Source organism: Tamandua tetradactyla, chromosome 24, assembly GCF_023851605.1.
Source record: "Tamandua tetradactyla isolate mTamTet1 chromosome 24, mTamTet1.pri, whole genome shotgun sequence".
NCBI classification, from domain to species: Eukaryota; Metazoa; Chordata; class Mammalia; order Pilosa; family Myrmecophagidae; genus Tamandua; species Tamandua tetradactyla.
The window spans coordinates 52,621,196-52,641,990 of record NC_135350.1 but is presented as its reverse complement, the minus strand read 5'-3'; the positions used below and the strand labels follow the sequence as shown (position 1 = coordinate 52,641,990).

At 38.0% G+C, this 20,795-nt stretch overlaps 1 protein-coding gene across 13 annotated transcripts in view; it reads right to left on the bottom strand.

Moving 5' to 3' along the window:
• CCDC158 (coiled-coil domain containing 158) overlaps nucleotides 1–18,307 on the bottom strand; it is a 139,154-nt gene extending 120,847 nt beyond the window's left edge. For 7 of the 13 annotated variants that reach the window (XM_077143099.1, XM_077143104.1, XM_077143103.1 and 4 more), the window contains exon 1: nucleotides 17,408–17,576. The gene's annotated coding sequence lies outside the window, so the exon portion shown is untranslated. Of the gene's footprint in view, nucleotides 1–17,407; nucleotides 17,578–17,984; nucleotides 18,005–18,109 lie in introns of those variants that run through there. The other 6 variants (XR_013168416.1, XR_013168415.1, XM_077143105.1 and 3 more) reach the window with 3 other exon arrangements.
• Nucleotides 18,308–20,795: the final 2,488 nt, after the last annotated feature.

The window sequence follows — 20,795 nt, the reverse complement described above, 5'->3', positions numbered from 1 at the left end:
ATGTGACAGAGGAAACCCGGAAGCCAGTTGCCTTTCTTCTAAGAAGGTATCCTCTTGTTGGTTTAATTTGGACATTTTCACTTAAAATTCTAGGGAACTACTTGGCTATATAAACAGCAAAGCATCTCAGAATTTAGAAATAACAGTTAAAGTTCAAGAGTAACTATAACTGCTGTAAGAGCTTACAATTTAAGCCTTAATTTTCTTAGTATTTTAAAATGAAGTTACTTACAGAAATAAAAACATTTGGCAATATCTGTATAAAACTTAAGACTCAGAGTTAAAGTTCTCCAGCTCTGAAAGTCAGTATTACTCTGTACTGCAATATGTGAATGATGTTGATCTAATTAGGACTAAGGATCAAAATACAGGGTAAAGGATAATATTGTCTGTATTTTTAAACTTTAACTTCTGCATGAGACCAAAAGAAAAAAAAAACGTTTATTTTGTTCAAATTTTAAATTTTCTATAGCAGACTATCTAATTTAACCTGTCTAATACGTGCCAAATCACTTGAGGGACTGAAGAAAAACTTAAAACTATTAAGCCTCCCCACCTGGGGAATTCTTGCCATTCTCTTAAGCACTAGGGCTCCCAATTTAATAAGCCAATCCCTCAATCTAAGGGCTGATGAATCTAAGGCCCTTATGAAACTTATGTCCATAAGAGCAAAACTAATCCTACTTGTAATTAATGCCTCAAAGTCACACCCAGAGAACTCTTTTGTTGCTCAAATGTAGTCTCTCTCTAAGCCAAACTCTACAAATAAACTTACCACCTTCTCCCTACATGGGACATGACTTCCAGGGATATGTCTCCCTAGCAATGTGAAACATGACTCGCAAAGATGAGCCAGGCCATTGCATCATAGAATTAGTTAACCAAAAAAAGGGAAATGAAATTCCAGTGGCTGAGAAATTTCAAACGAGTTGAAAAGTCTGTCTAAAAGTTACTCTTATGCAAATTTTGACCAAATATTGCAAATTGTCATAATAAGTCAAGCCCCAACCAACAGTGTTTCTAAAGACTCTAAAGAATACCCTGAGCTCCATATTGCTCCTACTTCTGTTGAGACCGTGTATATAATTTCTCACCTAGTTTAGTCCAGATCAGAAGCATTCACAACAAAGTATTTGCCAGAGGCCACATTCCTGCTCCCCATGCAAAACCAGCCACCCTCAATAGCATAATCAGAGACTTCTATGTTCCCACAAGTAGGGCCTGTGACCCACTGACAGCTTGAAGTAATTATAGCAGACACACCATTGACCCAAATTACCTGAGATTAAGGGATCTAGAAATCTCTGAGGGGAAATTGAGGCAGGGTAAGAATTAGGGTGGTGGCTGGCTGATGAACAAAGGGCAAATTCCAAGGAGCAGGCAGGCCTCAAGGGAAAGACAGAAGAACAGCAATAGACAGCACCTGGAGACCAAATGACCCCACCTGACTAAGTCATTCAAGACCAAACATCTCAAAGAAGGGAGAAAGGTGGAGCCAAGACACCCCAACTGAATGAGTTATCTAAGATCAAGCATCTGCCAAGAAGGGAGAAGAATATGAGAATAGTAAAATAGTTAATAAAAATGACAAAAGGAACAAAAATTTATAAAAACTGATTGCCCCACAGTACCAGGGACTCTCACCCCTCACCTCTTTTCTTGCAAGAGTACCCGCATGTTCCTTCTCTGCACACGCACTTAGTAAATTTTCTACCTACTTGCTCTAAAAAAAAAAAAAAAAGGATAAGCAGGATGAAAATATGTAATCTTTTTCAACTGTAATATTGCATCTCCAAAGACAAGCAAGATATTCACAGATTGGAAGATTTAATATTGTGAGGATGGCAATTCTTCCCAATATGATCTATACATTCAATGCAATTCCAATCAATATCTCAGCAATCTTCTTTGTAGATATGGATAAACTAATTCCAAAATTTTATGGAAAGGCAAAAGAACTAAAATATCTGAAAACAATTCTGAGAAGTAGACAGTCAAAGGACTCAGGTTACCTGATTCCAAGACTTACTATAAATCTCCAGTGGTACTGGTGAAAAAGTAGACACATAAGTGAATGGAACAGAGTAGATGCTCAGAAATAGGTCCACACAAATAAAGTTCAACTGATTTTTTTTATAAAAATGCGAAGGCAATTCAATGGAGATAGTCTTTTCAATGTCAGGTGCTAGAACAATCAGATGCTCGTATGCAAAAAAAAAATGCAACACACCTCATATATCTTATTTAAGAATTAACTAAAAAGTGGATTATACAAGCATAAAGTGTAGTCAGAGACTTATAATACAGAATACAGGGATCTTAAGAGATACATAGAAGCTAGAGATGGGTGAACTGTTAGCTAATGAGGTTGAACTCTAATGTAAGGGAATAGATAGGAGCGAAGGTGATTCTTCAGTGGGTCTTGAAGTAATATTACCATATTGAAGATGAACAAGATTGAAAGGGGTTATATAGGCCTACATGTCCCACTGACTCACACTAGAAATGTGAATGAGTTCTTGTAAGAATTACCTTAAAGACATGATTCTTGTATAAAGAGTGTTCTAGTTTGCTAGCTGCTGGAATGCAACACACTGGAGATGGATTAGCTTTCAATAAAAGGGGATTTATTTAGTTAATGTATAGTTCTTCAGAGGAAAGGCAGCTAACTTTCAACCGAGGTTCTTTCTTACATGGGAAGGCACAAGGTGATCTCTGCTGGCCTTCTCTCCAGGCCTCTGGGTTCCAACAACTTTCCCCAGGGTGATTCCTTTCTGCATCTCCAAAGGCCTGGGCTGAGCTGCGAGTGCTGAGATGAGGTATGCTGAGTTGCTTGGGCTGTGCTATGTTCAGCTTTCTCATTTAAGCACCAGACAATTAAATCAAACATCATTCATTGAAGCAGGCACGCCTCCTAGCTGACTACAGATGTAATCAGCAACAGATGAGGATCACATGCCATCGGCTCATGTCCTCAGCAATATAATTAGGCACCTTCACCTGGCCAAGTTGACACCTGACTCTAACTACCACAAAGCATGTTTAAGTCCATAGTACAGGGGAAAAACTGCTATTTCATGCTATGAGCTGTGTTCAAAAGGAAACCATCAGCACTACCACAGCAACAGCAGAGGTAAATAATGGGGTGAGGGACAAGAGTTAAAGGAGGTTTAAATCTCCTATTTGGTGAAGGTGCATTTGTTGTTTTTCTGACTCTTGGGAACAATGCAATTATCTAAAATTGAGAATGTGGATGGATTGTGGACTTTGGGCCCTCTACATGATGCCCAATGAATGCAGGAGGCTGAAGGATTCACTGAAGGAGAAGGAGAATGGTGAACAATGGTGTATACTTATGAATGAAGGCTGTGCTGCTACAAAAAGGAACAATGTCATGAGGTATGTAACAATGTGAATGAACTTACGGGACATTTGGTGAGACAAAATAAGCCAGAAACAAAAAACAAGAATGGTATGGTCACCTTTAGAAAACGGTTATAAGAAAATGGGGGCCTAAATGTAAGCGTTTAGAGCAGACACATTAAGTCTAGAGTGGTGATTATTATTTCTGGATTTTGAGAGGCTGTTTTATATATGTAACCTGATATTCAGAGATAAGAACAAAGCCAAACAGGTTGGGGTTAAAGTAATTCAGAGCATAGGGGTAAGGAAGACAGTGTCTGTATTTTAGAACCACACATACTCTTTGAGACCAATGGAAGAAAGGTTATTTGATCTGGAACTGAAATTTTCTGTAGTGCATAATCTAATTCAACCTCTCTGTATAGTTCATTTGAACAACTGATACATAGAGCACAGAATGAGAAAGTGTTCCTTTAATCCTGTATAGATTATTATAATACCTGGATACATCCTAGAGTATATTAATCAGATAATCAAAAAGTTTTGGCAAAGTCCCCTGAGGGAGGGAAGAAAGACTATGGAACTATTAAACTTTACCATCAGGGAATCCCCTGATAACTGTGTCAAACTTTAGGGACACCCAAGTCAATAGGCCATGCCCTCGATCATGTCTTGCGAAGCTTATGTAGGGAGCACAGAAGCTTAGACTACCTATAAGCATGCGTAAGAGTTACTTTTGGAGGCCCTCTGCTGTTGTTCAGGTGTGGCCTGTCTCTCTAAGCACAACTCTGCAAGTGAAATCATTGCCCTGCCCTCTACATGGGACATGACATCCATGGGTGAAAGTCTCCCTGGCGACGTGGGAGAAGACTCCTAGGGATGAATCCAGACCTGGCACCATGGGATCCTAACCAAATAGGGGGAAAGAAGTGCAATTAACAAAGTACCAGTGGCAAACAGAATTCAAATAGAGTCAAAAGGCTACTCTGGAGGTTGCTCTTAGCAAGCTTCAGGTAGACCTTGCTACCTAACATAACCAGCGAACCCCAACCAGGACCATTCCAGCCTATCCTAAAGAGCACCTAGGGCAATTTATAAGATTCCACAAGGGTTCCAGGGCCTAGAGTAACTTTTCAGAAACCTACAACCTCCAGATGGATCCCTGGTCCTGATAAGTCCTGAAACCTAGCCCAGCCTCGCAGAACATCAGATAGTTCCATCTCCCTACCCCATATTAGTGACAGACCCTTCCAATATCAAAAATTTAGAATTGTCATAGCCCAAATAACCCTAAAGAGAGGGATGGAAAGATCAAAGATGATGGTGGAATTATACATAGAAAATAGGACTTAACAAATGAATATGAATGCTGACTCATTAAATTGGTATCTCTTTAGTTCCCAGTATTTTAGAGCAGCTAGAAGTAAAAACCTAAAATTGTGTAATTGTAACCCATGTCAAAGTCTGAAATATGTTCTACAACTACATACAATTATAAGTATAATTGTGCTTGGAAATTTATAGCTTTTTTTGTATATCTGCTATTCTTCACTAAAAAAGAAGGAAAAAAAAGTCGATTGCTATGATAAAAAGGTATTTAAGCCTGTTAGCCTCCTATATTCTGGAGCAGTTAGAAGGAAAAATATGAGAGGATCATATTGTAACCCATGAGAAACTCTGGGATCTATCCTGTAACCACTGAAGAGTGCTTTGAAAACTATTGCTTTTTCATTTCTTTGCTATGAATATATGTCATACTATACAATAAAAAAAGTTTAAAAAATGGATCATAGTCCTAAAATATAAAATGTAAACCATAAAACTTCAAGGAGAATAATCTGTGTGACACTGGGTTTGGCAATCCGTAAAAGAAAAAAACTGATAAATTGGACTTTATCAAAATTTTTAAATGTGGCCTGAAAAAACAGTGGAGAAGATGAAAAGAGAAGCCACACGCTGAAAGAAAGTATTTGCAAATCACATATCTGATAAAGGACTTGTATCTAGACTATGTAAAAGTAAGCAAGATGGTGGAATACAATGAACTACAAAAAAAAATTAATTGTTCTTTGTGCTGGTTTGAAACAATCATGTATCCCAGAAAAGCCATATTTTAATCCTGATCCCTTTGTGAAAGCAGCCTTTCCTTTTAATCCCTACTCAGTACTGTATGTTGGAAACTTGATTAGGTTGTCTCCATGAAGATGTGACTCACCCCGTTGTGGATATTAACCTGTCATTAGAGGGAGATGTGACTCCACCCATTCCAGGTTGGTCTTGATTAGTGAGAGGAAATGTTTTGGAGAGAGTCCCTTTAGAATGATAAGAGAACCACAAGAATCACAGAGCCCACGCAGCCAGAGACCTGTGGAGATGAAGAGGAACACATCCCCAGGAGAGCTTCATGAAATAAGAAGCCTGGAGAGAAAGCTAGCAGATGTTGCCATGTTTGCCATGTGCCTTTCCAGTTGAGAGAGAAATCCTGAACTTCATCAGCCTTTCTTGAGTGAAGGTTACCTCTTATTGGTGCCTTAATTTGGACATTTTTATAGACTTGCTTTAACTGGGACATTTTCATGGCCTTAGAATTGTAAACTAGCAACTTATTAAATTCCCCTTTTTAAAAAGCCATTCCATTTCTAGTATATTACATTCCAGCAGCTAGCAAACTAGAACATTCTTTGTCTTTAAAAAAAAAAATACAAAACCAAAAGAATAAAATACTTAGGAATAAATTTACAAGGACATAAAAGACTTATACATAGAAAACTACAAAACATTGCTAAAATAAATTAAGGGAGACCTAAATAAATGGAAAGTCATATTGTGTTTATGGATTGGAAGACAAAATATAGTTAAATGTCAATTCTACCCAAAATGATTTACAGATTCAATACAATACCAATCAAAATCTCTGCAACTTACTTTGCAGAAATAGAAAAACCAATAATCAAATTTATTTGGAAGGGGAGGGTACCCCAAATAGCTAAAAATAGCTTGAAAAAGAAGAATGAAGGGGGGGAGTCTCATACTATCTGACTTTAAAGCATATTACAAAGCTACAGTGGTCAAAACAGCATAAAGACAGATATATTGGTCAATGGAATTGAATTGAGAGTTCAGAAATAGACCCTTTCTTGTGTTTCATGCTCCTTTTATCTATGGTATGGACAGATGAGTAAAACATATGGATTAAAAATAAATAAATAATAGGGGGAACAAATGTTAAAATAAATTTAGTAGATTGAAATGCTAGTGATCAATGAAAGGGAGTGATAAGAGGTGTAGGAAAAAAAGAGGGGAAACCAAGACTAAAATATATTGGGTAGATGGAAACACTAGCAATCAATGAGAGGGAGGGGTAAGAGGTATAGTATGTATGAGTTTTCTTCTTTTTTCTTTTTATTTCTTTTTCTGAATTGATGCAAATGTTCTAAGAAATGATCATGGTGATAAATGTACAACTATGTGATGATATTGCGGGTTATTGATTATATACCAAGAATGGAATGATCATATGATAAGAATATTCATGTTTGTATGTTGTTATGTTAAAAAAAATTTAATTAAAAAAAAAGAAATAGATCCTCTCATTTATGGACAACTGATTTTTGGCAAGATAGCCAAGCCTACTCAACTGGGACAGAACAGCCTCTTCAACAAATAGTGCTTGGAGAACTAGATAACCATATCCAAAAGAATGAAAGAGGACCTCTAACTCATATCTTATAAAAAAAATTAACTCAAAATGGATCAAAGAGCTAAACATTAGAACTAAGACCATAAAACTCTTAGAAGAAAATGTAGAGAAATATCTTAAAGATCTTGCATTATGTGGTGTTTTCCTAGACCTTACACCAAAAGAGCAAGCAATGAAAGAAAAAAATAGATAAATGTGATCTCCTTAAAACTGAATACATTGGTGCAACAAAGGACTTCGTCAGGAAACCAAAAAGTCAGCCTACTCAATGGGAGACAATATTTGGAAACCAAAAATTTGATAAGGGTTTAATATCCAGAATATATAGAGACCCTACAACTAGACAACAAAAAGACAAACAACCAAATTAAAAAGTGGATAAAAGACATGGATAGACACTTTTCCAAAGAAAAAACATAAGTGGCTCAAAAACATATGAAAAGATGCTCAACTTCACTAGCTATTAGGGAAATGCAAATCAAATCACATCTCACACCTATTATAATGGTCATTATAAAAAAATAGAAAACTACAAGTGCTGGAGAGGACATGGAGAAATATGAATTCTTATTTACTGTCGGTGGGAATATAGAATGGTGCAACCACTCCGGAAGGCATTTTGGTGGTTCCTCAGGAAGCTAAGTATAGAAGTGCCATATGATCCAGCAATCCCGTTACTAGGTATATATTCGGAAGAACTGAAGGCAAGGACATGAATAAGCATTTGCACACAGGTGTTTACAGTGGCATTATCCACGATTGCCAATAGGTGGGGAAGCCCAAATGCCCATCAACCGATGAGTGGCTAAACAAATTGTTTTATATACATATGATGGAATGTTATGCAGCTGTATATAAGACAGAATAAAGTTATGATGCATGCAACAATATGGATGACCTTGAAGACATTATGCTGAACGAAATAAGCCAGAAACAGAAGGGCAAATACTGTATGGTCTCACTAATATGAACTAACTATAAAGAGTTAAATTTTTTACTGTAATTTTATTGAGATATATTCATTCACACACCATACAATCCATACAATGTATACAATCACTGTTTCACAGCATCATTGCATAGTTATGTATTCATCACCATGATCATTTTTATGAGAGTTAAATTTGAGAACAGGTCATCAGGAGATAGAAAGAGGGTAGAAATTGAGCATTTGATGCTTAAGGAGTACAAAATGCTTAACAAGATTGATTGGAAAGTTTCTGAAATGGACAGCACAATACCGCGTGATGGTAGCACAATATTGTAAGTGTAATAGATAAAGCTGAGTATGAGTACGGCCTAAAGAAGAAGGCCAGCGGCATGTATGGAACCAGAAGAAAGATAGAGGATAAAAACTGGAATCGTATGACTTAGCAAAACTGGAGTGGATAATGATGGTGGTTAACTGTACAAATATAAGAAAGGTTTGACATAAATGAGAACAAATGTATGTCACTATTACAATGTTTTAAAAATGGGATGGTCTATGGAAAAAAAATACAATCAATACAAACTAGGGTCTATAGTTAACAGTAACATTGTAATGTTCTTTCATTAATTGCAACAAAGGCAATATACCAAAGCTAAATGTCCATAAGAGGGGTATATAAGGGAGAGGTATGAGATTTTTTTTATTTTCTTCTTTCCTTTCAGAAGAAATGGAAATGTTCTCATAGAGATTACAGTGATGAATGCGTAACTATGTGATTATACCAGGAGCCATCGACTGTATACTTAGAATGGATTGTATGGTACATGAATAAAACTGTTTAAAAAATAAGCAGAGCTGAATCATTAAATTGATCTTTCAGTCTCCGGTATCTTAGAGCAGCTAGAAGTAAAAACCTAGACTTGTGGAATTGTAACCCATGCCAAACTCTGAAATCTGTTCTACAACTAATTGTTGTGTTGTTCTTTGAAATTTATTTTTTTGTATATGTGTTATTTATCACAAAAAAGAAAAAGTTTATTGTGATGCTTCTAGCCTCCTATATTCTGTAGCAGCTAGAAGGAAAAATCTGAGAGGATGGTATGGTAGCCCATGACAAACTCTGGGATCTGTCCTGTAACTACTTGTTGAAGAGTGCTTTGAAAACTATTGCTTTTTTTCTTTCTTTGCTTTGTATATATGCTATATTAAACAGTAAAAATGTTAAAAAAAAAAAAAAAAGTGGGTGGGCCACGGTGGCTCAGCAGGTAAGAATGCTTGCCTGCCATGCCCGAGGACCCGGGTTCAATTTCTGGTGCCTGCCCATGTTAAAAAAAAAAAAAAATGCAGGAAACTACAATTGCTGGAGAAGATGTGGACAAAGAGATATACCTATTCGCTGTTGGCAGGGAAGAACTGTGCAACCCCTCTGGAGAGCAGTATGGCGGTTCCACAGGAAGCTAAGAAGAGGATTGCCATATGACCTCACAATCTTGTTACTAAGTAGACACTTGGAAGAACTGAAAGCAGGGACATGAATAGACATTTGCCCACCAGTGTTGTGGCAGCATTATGGATGGATTGAGGTATCCTAAGGGACAGCGACTGATTAATGGAAGGTGAGCTGTGGTGTATACACACAATGGAATACTGTGCGGCTGCAGAAAAGAATGAAGTCATGTGGCGGGCAATGAGGGGAATGAACCTTGAAGACGTTGTGTGGAGTGAAATAAACCAGAAAAAAAAAAAGGACAAATATTGCATAGTCTCACTAATATAATGAGCAAACTCTGAGAATTAAATTTGAGAGCACAGGATACCAGGAGACAGAAAGTGAGCAGAGATTAGGCAATCGATGAATAAGAAACACAGAATGTTTAATAAGGTTCATTGAAAAGGTTTGAAAATGAGTAGCACAATATTATGTGATGGTAGCACAATACCGTAAGTGTAATTAACAAAGTAGAGTATGAGCATGGTGGAAAGAGGAAAGTTAGAGTCATGTTTGCCACCAGAGGAAAATCTAGAGGATAAAAACTGGGACTGTATAACTTAGCTAAGCCCAGAGTGGAGAATGATGGTGGCTAATTGCATAAATATAAGAGAGTTCTTACATGAGCTAGAACAAATGTATGTCACTATTACAAGGTGTTGATAATACAGTGTTTAGGGGAAAAACAATTCAAGTTAACTAAAGTCTGTAATTAATAATAATATTGTAATATTCTTTCACTAATTGTAACAAAGGCATTATAGAAAAGCTAAATATCAATAATAGGGGGATACAAGGGTGTGAATCTCCTGGGCAAAACGGGACAGAAATCCCAGGATGAGCATCAAGGGATTGGGAAATTCCAAAAAGGGGAAGAGAGAAATGAGAAAAAAATAGAAGTGTCAGTGACTGAGAGAATTCAAACAAAGTCGAGAGGTTATCCTGGAGGTTATTCTTATGCATTATATATATATATCCCTCTTCAGTTTATGGTGTATTTGAGTGGCTAATGGGAAGAACCTGAAACTGAAGAGTAATGCTCCAGTAGCCTTGTTTGTTGAAGATGACTATATGAAGATACAACATTTATAATGTGACAGTGTAATTGTGAAATTCTTGTGTCTGATGATCCTTTTATCTAGGGTATGGATAGACGAGTAAAAAATATGGATTAAAAAGATAAACAAATAATAAGGGGAACAAAGGTTAAAATACACAAATGGTCAATGAGAGGGAGGGTTAAGGGGAATAGTATGTATGAGTTTAAACCCGGGTCTCTGGCATGGCAGGCGAGAACTCTGCCTGCTGAGCTACCGTGTCTTTTTTCTTTTTATTTCTTTTTCTGGAGTGATGCAAATGTTCTAAAAAATGATCACAGTGATGAATATACAATATCATGTGATAATATTGTAAGCCACTGATTGAACACCATATATGGAATGTTTATATGTTAAGAATGTTTGTGTTCTCATATTGTTTTGTCAATAAAAATATTTTTTTTTAAAATAATAATAACTTGGAATATGTCATTGGTAACAGAGACCATCGGGAGTTAGAAACAGGGTAAGATAATGGGTAATTGGAGCTGAAGGGATACAGACTGTGCAACAGGACTGGATACAAAAACTCAAAAATGGACAGCACAGTACCACCTAATTGTAAAGTAATCATGTTAAAACACTGAATGAAGCTGCATCTGAGCTATAGTTTTTTTGTTTGTTTGTTTGTTTGTTTTTTATATATATTTTTTGTATTTTGTATTTTTATTTTTTCTCTATATTATCATTTTATTTCTTTTTCTGTTGTCTTGCTATTTCTTTTTCTAAATCGATGCAAATGTACTAAGAAATGATGATCATACATCTATGTGATGATATTAAGAATTACTGATTGCATATGTAGAATGGAATGATTTCTAAATGTTGTGTTAGTTAATTTTTTAATTAATAAAAAATAACAATAATAATAATAATAATAGGGGGATATAAGGAGGGTGGGATTTTTTTCTTCAGAAGAAATGAGATAGTTCTCATGTTTCGCTGTAGTGGTGAAAGCATAACTATGTGATTATACCAAGCCACTGATTGTACACTTAAGATGGACTGTATGGCATGCGGATAATACTGTTTTAAATATATATATATTTAAATATATATATATATAGGGAGAGAGAGAGAGAGTCTGTTTTAACAGCACTATAGCAGCAAAAACCGATAACTTACTGACAATTTCGCTTAAAAACAAACACCTGCTAAAGGCTGCAAAGCGCAGAACACCTGGAATAAAGTTAATAATAAACCTTATAAGAAAGAAAATTTCTGTGTCCCAAATAAAGGCCATAAAACATTTTAAAAATTGACAAACTATTAACATGCATGTCAGAGACCCTAAACACTATTAGATTAAGGTAAACCAGAGGAAAATTTTTTTAATAAAAGAAGCACAGATTGAAACATTTCATGCAGCAGAACTGATAAGGCAAGAAACAACAATAAGTCAAACTTCTCTCTGCCCTACAAATACGCTCAAACAACCCCACCCTCCACATCCCTCCAATTTTTGGTCTTGTCGCTGTCCTGAAGGTTCCCACCTCTGCCAATGCCTGTAATGGGTTTCTGCCTCTACACCTACTAAAACTGCTCTCTCACATCTCACCAAACACATTTCAATAATGGATGGAAGCAAGGTCCTATTTCTTAGCTCTTATGCTATCTAAAATCTCTTACAGTTTTTAGTTTTGTTTACCACCTTTCCCTCCTGGGACCTCTGCTTTTGCTCATTAGTTCCTCCTGTTACTTTTTACCCTCTAGCTGTCTCCTTTTCCCATATGGTTCTCTAAAATCCAGGTTCTTTGGTCAGTTTCACCCACTCTTTTTAACAGTTTTAGCTATTACTTATGAGTACCTGAACCCCAAATCTATGTCTGTAGCTCTGTCCTTTTCCCTGGGAGGTAGAGCTGCACAGTAACGAAAGCATGGCCCTTTAGAGTCAAACACACAAAGGTTCAAATTTCACTCTGCCACTGTGAGCCTGGACAAGAAGGAAAAAAAGGAGACCAGATGCTACATACTTTAAAAGGCTGGTGGAAATTTATAAAGCTTCTAGCACAGACAGGTATGGCATATCGAGAGTGCTGCTGAGTCTGGGTGCCTCTCACAATCCTCACCTCACAGTGCTCTGCATACCCACTAACCAAAGGAGTTGGCAAGCTCGGTGAAATATAGTTGCCATTTCTGACCTAGTGTACAGAAAGCATGCAATAAAAGTACGTTCTTTCTCCCTTCTCTTTTTATGAGAGTAACTTTATAGATCAATTAATGGCACAGGCCGAGTGCACTTAGTCACTTATAAAGGCAATTATTTTTCATCAGTGTGTGAGCTCCTGGGGAGAACACATCTTTATTCATCTCTGTATTCTTAACATTGTGTTTGCCTCTAATTAAATTTTGACGAATTTTTTGTTCCTTGGACATGTCTGTATAGATGTATAGTCATCTTAAACTCATCTTGTTCCCTAACTGATCTCTTCTTCCCACTAGAATTGCTTTCTCAAGTTTTCACACATAATGGTACTGTACACCCTACTTCCCATGTTACGTGTTTCAGTGTCTTCCTCCATACTCCATCTTTTCAAACTCCACCTCCTATTAATCACCAAATTCTACTGACTCTGTCTCTGTGATATCTTTTACTCTGTAAACAAGACTTATCATGAGGAAGGAATCTTTATATACCCAATTTAGATCATTTAACTTCCACTGGATTTTTTCATGTTTTCATAAACTCTGGGAGGCCTACTACAAAATACTGCAAAATGATCTTTTAATTTAAAGTCTGCCCACTGCCTGCAAAGTAAGATTTGAACTAAGACTCTTTACAATCTGGCCTAACCAACTTCCCAGCTTCATCTCCTGCCTCTACCTTGACATACAGTATGCTCCAACTGAAGTCGACTCAGTGTGACCTTTTAGGACTCTGTTTTTATTTACAATGTTTTTTATGTTCCCCTTTCCTTTCCGGCAAAAACCTCTCCAGTTCAGTGTTCAGGGATGCAGGAAAAGAGGATCAATAATATATCTCTGGTGGCAATGAGCATTGACCCAGATTTGAAAATTGAAGTTCTAATAATAATGAGAAAAAAAAAACTTCCCATGTCTCTGAAAAATTAAAATTAATATAGGGGGTTATATTTGAAGGACATGCTTCCCACATCAAAATAAGTGAGCTTTAATTAAATAACACATGTATATAAAGCATTTAGGACCTTATATAGGCAGTGGATTCTTAACAACAAAAGAAAAAATAGATATATTGGACTTCATCAAAATTTAAAACTTTTGTGCATGAAAAGACAATCTACAGATTGGGAGAAAACATTTGGAAACCATACATCTGATAAGGGCTTACTATCCAGAATGTACAAAGAACTCCTACAATTCAACAACAAAAAGACATACTACCCAATTAAAAAATGGGGACACGACTTGAGAAAACATTTCTCCAAAGAAGATATAAAAATAGCCAATAAACACATGAAAAGATGCTTGACATATGAGCCATAAGGGAAATGCATTTCAAACCACAGCGACCTACCAATTCGTACCCACTAGAAAGGCTATTACTTGAAAAAATGAAAAATAAGAAGCACTGGCAAGGACGTGGAAAAATAAGAAACCTTTTCATTCATTGTTGGTGGGAATATAAAATGGTGTAGCTGCTGTGCAAAACAGTTCCTCAGAAGATGAGACATAGAATTAACATATGACCCAGCAATCTCATATGTAGGTATACACCAAAAGAACTGAAAGTAGGGGCTCAAACTTTATTTGCACATTCATCTTCATAGCAGCATTATTCAAAATTACCAAAAGATGGAAGCAACCCAAGTGTCCATCGATAAAATGTGGTATATACATATATACAGTGGAATATATATATATATACACACACAGAGAATGAAGTTCTGATACATGCTACAATATGGATGAACCATGAAGACATCATGTTGAATAAAACATGCCAGACAAATAAAGGGCAAATGTTGTATGAGTCCACCTATTTGAAATTACCAGAATATGCAAATTCATAGAGACAGAATGTAGAGTATAGATTATCAGGAACAGGGGAAGGGGGCATGGAGAATTGATGCATAAGTGTGCAGGGTTTCTGTTTGGGGTGATAGAAAAGTTTTGGCAATGGATAGTGATAGATTTAGCACAACACTGTGACTGTGATTAATACCACTGAAATTGCATGCTTGAGAGTACGTGAGATGGAAAATTTTGTATTGTGCATTAGTTACCAAATTAAAAAAGAGAGACCAAAGAGAAAATGACGTTTAAATGCAACAAATGATCTAGGAGTGGATCTAATAATGAAGGAGAAAAGCCCAAAAGGACATTACTGGATAATTGGAAAAAACTAGAATACAGATGGTATACTTTATAGCAATGTTAAATTTCTTGAACTCTGTACAAATTATTGAGCTCTAAATAAATAAATTTACATATGTGGCTGCATAGGTGAATATCTTTTTTCTTAGGAAATACACCTGAAGTATTAAGTGTTCAAGAAGCATAATGTGCACAACCTACTCTGAAAGGTGTAGAAAACAGATATAACAAGTGTGGCAAAATGTTAAAAGTTCCATGGGTATCCAGGTAGGGAGTATATTAAATCAGTTGTATTGTTTTTGGATTATTTGTGCAACTTTCCTATAAGTTTGAAATTATTTCAAAACAAAAACTTTAAAAAGAGGAAATAAATTGGTTGCTTGATATACATTTTGGTGGTGTATTGGAAGGGGGGTGAGGGTGAGAATGAGGGGTGTACACTAGCTGCCTGGGTCCCAGATTATTAATCAATTACTGCTTTTTCCTGTACCATGAGAACTCCAAAGTGTCTTCCTCTCAAGATGACTAGATGATCCTTTTAGGCAGGTTTTAAATTCTCTTAAGTAGAAACACTACCGCATTTCTACTTTCCTCCCAACCTGGAACTCAATCCCCAGGTGTCTGCAACTCTTATTTGATATGCACTTGATGGGTGTCCAATAACCACTAAGCTAAGGAACAATCCTAAGTCATTTTCTACCTTTATTCTGTTCTGCCAGAGAAAATACAGTGAAATATTAATAATACTGATTCAAGTTTTTAAATAATAGTGTTTTAAGTGCTAGGCTACCTCTTTCCTATGCACTTAATTTCTTTTCAGTTTTTACCCCATGCAAATCCTTTCCTTAGATTTTACAGGATTTAAGAAAATGTGTAGTAGTTTCCACTACTTCCCCACCTAGAAAGCTTTAAAATATTTATCAATACAGTATCCTGTTATTTATGAGTGTGACCATATGTATCAGTTTCCAGTGGCTGCCATAACAAATTACCACAAATTTGCTGGCTTAAAAACAACAGAAATGCATTCTCACATAGTTGTACGGGCCGAAAGTCCAAAATCAATCTCAAAGGCCCAAAAGTAAGGTGTCAGCAGGGCTGAGCTCCCTCTAGAGCTGATAAGGGAGAACATATTCCTTGCTTCTTCCAGTTCCTAGTGTTGCCAGCATTCCTTGGCTTATGGCCACATCACTCCAATCTCTGCTTCTGTGGTCGTGCTGCCTCTTTGCCTTCTGTATGCATGTGTGTCTTTTCCTCTTGTGTCTGTGGCAAATCTTCCTCAGCCTCTCATTTATAAGACACTTATGATTACATTTAGGTCCCCCCTGGATAAACCAGGACAATCTCCACGTCTCAAGATCCCAAACTTAATCAAATCTGCAAAGATCCTTTTTCCTTTTGGGTAAGATTTGAAGGTTCCAGGGATTAGGGCCTATTATCTTTGGGTAGCTATTATTCAGCCTACTGCATCATATGATCTGGGGCCATCTACTTTAGGTACACAAGAGGCACTATTTAATAGGCAGTAGCTTTAAAGTGGGTCACTCTAACATCCTAGACAACACTGAGTCTTCATTGTAAAAACATAGTAGAAGAGGCTTTGAATGCATATCAAATAAATTGTCAATACCTGTCTACATTTTATTTGGGGAGTAATATCTCTATGCCAGGAAAACCAAATTCTCCACAACACAAAAAGTAACTGCATCCAATTAAAAACATTAAGTATGGTACGTTCCCACCCCATGACCTAGGCACAGTAAAATGGTCCTGACCGACTGGTCTCTGGAATACTGGAAGGTGCTGGCCCTTTCTTTCCCAAAGTGGAGGTGAGTGGCAGCAAGTGGGGGTTGTTAGTCAAAAACCCCTGAGAAATAGCTAACCATACTCCTTGTCTACTTTCACCCGACCTTAAGGTGCACCATCATGCACGAACAAAACCTGGTACAGCCTATGTGGAGCAGAGTTTTGTGGGAAAGGATGGAGACTTACGAATTCACTGTGATTCTGGGTGGTACTGATAATCGGGAAAGCTCAGACTCCCAATGACACTGACAGAGTTCAAGCTGAAAGACCCATGCAGAGCTTTTAATCCAGTCTTACTTGAGATGAGAGGCTGGTTACATGCCCAAGGCTTGATATTCCCCTTTATCTGCACTTTTTCCCCATCTCTATCTCTTCCCCCACCCCGCCCCGCATACCCCAGCCCTCCATTCTCCTAGAAGCGCAGTCGAAAGAGGAGTCAGCAATGTTACGGGGGATCCGTGGTTAACCCTGCAAATCATTTACTTTGCACAGCCCTCTGCTCCTGATGCCCCAAGTTTACAGCCACTGCCTCCGGAGGTCTCGCAGCCCCGAAGTGGCCCCTGAAAACAGTCTCAGTCCATGCCGGTACAAACTATTAGGCAACTGTCGTGTGCAGAACAAACATAAGGCGCAGAAAGGACCCAGAAATAAACATGAGCTGCTTCCGGTCCTCTGAGAGCGACCCGCCCCTCATCCTGTGGCCCAGACCGCGCCCCACTAGGTACCTGCGATCCACCACCTCATCCTACGACACCCGCCGCATCTCCGCGGCGGCCGCACCGACGTCCACCGTGCGGCGGGGGACGGGGGCGGCTCCCCACTCTCCGCCCCCAAACCCCGCGGCGGCGACAGCAGCGGCTTCTCCCTGGAGGCGGCGGCGGCGCCGGACGCTGGCCGCGCCCCCTCCCCGCGCCCCCGGCCTCGCGGCGCTGGGTCTCGGGCCGCCGCCTGCCCCGCGCGACTGCGGCGGGGACCGTTGGGCTCGGACCGGGCGCGGCGGAGCGGGGCGCCTCCCCCCCACCCGCAAGCCGTCGCCGCGGCAACCGAGCGCGTCTTCTCGGGCCCCCAGGGGGCTGGTTGTTCCCGGTCGGGCCGCAAAGCCTGCCAGTCCTCCTCCAGAGATGCTCCCGGATTCGGGCCTCCGCTTATTCTCTCTTCTACCCAACCCCTTTCGTTTTCTGTACGGCCTCCACACTGGTCTTCCCGCCCCAGCCTTGCCCCCATCCGAACGCCCCCCGGCCATTCTCGACATTATCTCCCAAATGATCTTCCCAGCTGCACACTCACGCGCACAAGTCTTACCTTTCCCGTGAGAGTCAAGCCCAAACGTGGCACGTCTAGCCCTGCTTCGTCTTACAACCCCTCCTCAGCTCCCACCCTAAAATTCCTCTTTGAGCATTTCAGATGAACAGATTAACAATTTTCACCTTTCTGCCTTTGCTTATACTGTGTCCTGGGTCGGAATGTGCTTTAAGACAGCTGTTTTCTCAAAACAAGCGAACCTCTTGCCGCCAGAGAGTTGTTTCCGCCGTTGTTCTTCAGTTGCTCTCTGCCCTCATCTCGAATATAGCATTTATCAGATTATATTGTGATTACACACTCAGCCCCTCGCTGCTTCCCAAGGTAGTGCTCGAATGGAAGGAGGGAAAAGGCGTGAGTGTGAACAATGCAACTTGTGCTGTTAATTCTATTAGCAGTCACATTACAGACACAGAGAACCTACACATCTGGGTGAATGAATATTGTGTATAAATGAGTTGGAAATAGTAAGAAATTTTTAATTATGTAAATTACAAATAATAAAAGCAATATTAAATGCCGTTAAAATGTTTTATTGTATACACAAAGGCAGGGGCTTTGTTTCTTACTCTCTGTTCAAATGCTACACTTGGCATGTGGCAGGTGCCTTACGGATATCGTGGAATGAATGAATGAATGAATGGCAAAGGGACTCTGGACCTCTCCCTTTATCATAAACTCTTTATTTTGAAAGCTAAGAAGCTGTTTTAAATTCAACATCTAAACAATACCATGACATATACTGCAAAACCGTTTAAAATGCAGAGAATTGGGCACATCAATTGTTGTATACACACGGGTTTAATTACTTTTTTATGGTTTGAATCACAAATTCTTTTAACTAAAGACTTTGAAAAAAGAAAAGAAAACTTTCCTAGTTTTTAGGGTCCAGAGTGCAAATACAAATATAAGATACAATAGAAATCATATATTAAGTAACTAAAATATTTTCTTGCTATATCATGCTCTGGTAGAAAATAAAGATTAAAACAAAATATTAGAAATTGTTGTCTAGCCACAAAACTTAAACCTTTCTATTTAATACTTATGGCTTCACTTCCTATTAAAATGCGTTTTTCTGCAGGTAATCCCCGATGTCTCCAAGAGAATAAATGGAAAAATTTAAATTATTATTATATTCTTGTGAAGGAAGATGAGCAATGCACAAATAAATTCAAATATGTCAGTTGGGGATAGGTGTTAGGAGGACAGGGTAAGGAGGTTAGGGAGTGCGGAGGTGCCATTTCAGTGTGTGGTCTGAGAAGGTCTCATTGACATTTAAGCAGAGACCTGTAGGACAGGAGGCAGGGGCTGATGTGAACATTGGAGTGGGGAAGTGGGGGGCAGTGGGACCCGGTTTTCAATCATGTGCTTGGTCTGTTTGGTAATCAGACAGGAGGCTAATGAGGACTGAGAAGAGGGAACAAGCAAGAGGACATTGAGCGATTCTGGTCTTATCGGGTCCAAGTCACCAAGATCTCTTTAGTAAAAGTCTGCACCTTTAAAATAAGATTGATTTTTGTTTATTCGAAATGGTTTGGGGCCATTCTTTACAAGGACTAAATGACCTTACAAACCTAAAATTTAACAATATAGCCTATAGTTACTTTAGTGATTATTTAGTGATCCAGAAGAGCCACTAGATGTCACTCCGACTTTATTTTTGGAGATAATCTTGTGATGTTTTCAGTCTTTGAAATACTGAATTCAGAAATCTTTTTTAAACTCCAGTAAGTTAAAAATCACATTTTAAATGCTAGCAAAGATCAATTTTTAAAAATTTGAGTCAATTATAAAAAATTAAAATCAATAAATGCTAATTAAGGAAAAACAATTTTTCCTTAGTTGATGTTGATAGAATGATACATTTCAAAAAGTCAAAATAACAATAAGGCAACTGGCATTTTAAAAAGGGTTTTGGTATTAGAACGCCCAGACAAAAGGCAGAGTCAATATGATTGAAATATTTTTCTCTTCTGGGGCTGTATTCACAGTAACAGAGCAATATGAACTCAATTATTAACAGTGGAATTTTTCATAAAAAGTGAAGTTGTAAGCTGCATTGGAACTATTTGTCATGCAGGGAAGAATTTGATTTAGAAAGGAGGAGTAATTATACGTTAGAGGTAGAAACAAGGAGGGAAGCAGCACAAAGGGACAGAACAAGACAAGAAGCCTCAACTGTGAAGGCTTCCTACACTTTCTCCTAAAACAGAAGAACCAAGAAGGGTTGCATTTTGTATTGCTCAGAACTCTTTCAGTTGCAAATACCAGAAACCCAGTTCCAGATGGTTTAAGCAAAAAATGAGCAGGTGTTTAGAGCCCACAAAACTGATGATCGTAGGGGTCGGATGGCTTCTGGCAGCAGTAATTGCTTAAGATAGCAATTATCAAAGATTATTCTAGGAATTTTGGGGGTCCCTGAGACTCTTGGGTCTGCAAAGTTGAAACTATTTCCGTAGTAATACTAAGAATATTGTTTACCTTTTTCCATTTGTTCTCTCACAAGTGTACAGTGGAGTTTATCAGTCGCTACATGACATGATGTAGCAACAGACTAAACGCAGAAACAAATAGTTGAATCCAGATGTCTTCTATTAAGTCAGTCTTGAAAGAGATTTGCAAATATGTAAAACAATGCCATTCAGCTTAGCAACGTTTTTGTTTGGGAAAATATAGTCATTTGTCATGCAAATAGTTATATTAATATGCAGTAGATTTATTATTTTTTAAATAAATCAATGTAAAATGTTCTTTTCTGTTTTAATTTTCTAAGGCAGCAATAATTGATAGATATTGCACACATAAACAAAA